This window comes from Sinocyclocheilus grahami, unplaced genomic scaffold (assembly GCF_001515645.1).
Source record: "Sinocyclocheilus grahami isolate Dianchi unplaced genomic scaffold, SAMN03320097.WGS_v1.1 scaffold178.1, whole genome shotgun sequence".
Classification (NCBI taxonomy): domain Eukaryota; kingdom Metazoa; phylum Chordata; class Actinopteri; order Cypriniformes; family Cyprinidae; genus Sinocyclocheilus; species Sinocyclocheilus grahami.
In genome coordinates this window covers 1,316,879-1,318,265 of record NW_015505357.1, presented here as the reverse complement: position 1 = coordinate 1,318,265, position 1,387 = coordinate 1,316,879, and the positions used below count along the sequence as shown (strand labels likewise).

At 35.5% G+C, this 1,387-nt stretch overlaps 1 long non-coding RNA gene across 1 annotated transcript in view; it reads right to left on the bottom strand.

The window, feature by feature from the left end:
- LOC107593993 (uncharacterized) overlaps window positions 1–759 on the bottom strand; it is a 1,476-nt gene extending 717 nt beyond the window's left edge. Inside the window, exons 1-2 of the long non-coding RNA XR_001610129.1 lie at window positions 606–759; window positions 453–488 (exon numbers count right to left, since the gene is read on the bottom strand). This is a non-coding gene — a long non-coding RNA (uncharacterized lncRNA). The remainder of the gene's footprint in view (window positions 1–452; window positions 489–605) is intronic.
- Window positions 760–1,387: the final 628 nt, after the last annotated feature.

Sequence of the window (1,387 nt, the reverse complement as noted above, 5' to 3'; positions counted from 1 at the left end):
TCAGCGACCAGCACGGATCAGCTCCAGGCATGACGAAGTGGATATCGTCCTCTTTTGGAAGACCAAACAAAGTAGTTTCACTTTCACAACAAAGCACACAGCGTCTTCATGACATGGCGGCGGCAGCAACAATACTACAGCGAGAATAAAAGTTACGCCTTCTTTCTTTGCGTGAACATTTGGGCGGCGTTATGCAAATCTTCCCACATAGTGACGTAGACATGTGGGGGCGTGTTCGAACGAGCCGTTTTAGGTAGGTGTGGCTGACTCTGAACTTTTATAAAGAATATCTCTTTGGATTTGAGACTTTAGTCTTTGCAAATTTACAGATCTTCTTTATGCACCAAGAGCTTGTAACACTCCAAAGAGAAAGGAAAAAAATTAATCGCATCATATGACCCCTTTAAGACATAGTTTATACTCTTTATTTGGTACAGAAATGCAAAACTTACCCCTCATCCAGTCTCAGACTCACAGACAAACAATGCCTGTAAATGGAAAAAACTATTATGTAGGGAGAAAAAAAACTTAAAAGTGGTTCAAATATTGACTTATCTTAAGATATAGTTTATACTCTTTATTTGGTACAGAAATGCAAAATTTACCCTTCATCCAGTCTCAGACTCACAAGCTTGTGCCTGTAAAAAAAAACAAAAAAATTATTAAACTTAAATTTACTTGTAAACAACACACACACACACAAGCAAAGACATTTCCTATACAACAGCCTTATAACACTTTAATAACCTGAGTTGCCTAAAAAAAAAAATATGGACGGTGATCCTCACTGTAATGTGCTCAGTCATAGCCTACAAAGGGAGGTAAATGGGAAATTGTTGGTTAATTGCTAATTACAGTTAAGCCCAAAGATGTAAGTTACAGAACACTTTTACAGACTTTTTGTTCATGATTAAAATATGACCGATTCATACAACATAATGCATTTGTTTGCATTTACTGTAACCTGTAATCTGTTACCAGTAAGCAATTTGCAATCGTAAATTTATTTGGTACAGAAATGCAAAATTTACCCTTCATCCAGTCTCAGACTCACAAGCTTGTGCCTGTAAAAAAAAACAAAAAAATTATTAAACTTAAATTTACTTGTAAACAACACACACACACACAAGCAAAGACATTTCCTATACAACAGCCTTATAACACTTTAATAACCTGAGTTGCCTAAAAAAAAAAATATGGACGGTGATCCTCACTGTAATGTGCTCAGTCATAGCCTACAAAGGGAGGTAAATGGGAAATTGTTGGTTAATTGCTAATTACAGTTAAGCCCAAAGATGTAAGTTACAGAACACTTTTACAGACTTTTTGTTCATGATTAAAATATGACCGATTCATACAACATAATGCATTTGTTTGCATTTACTGT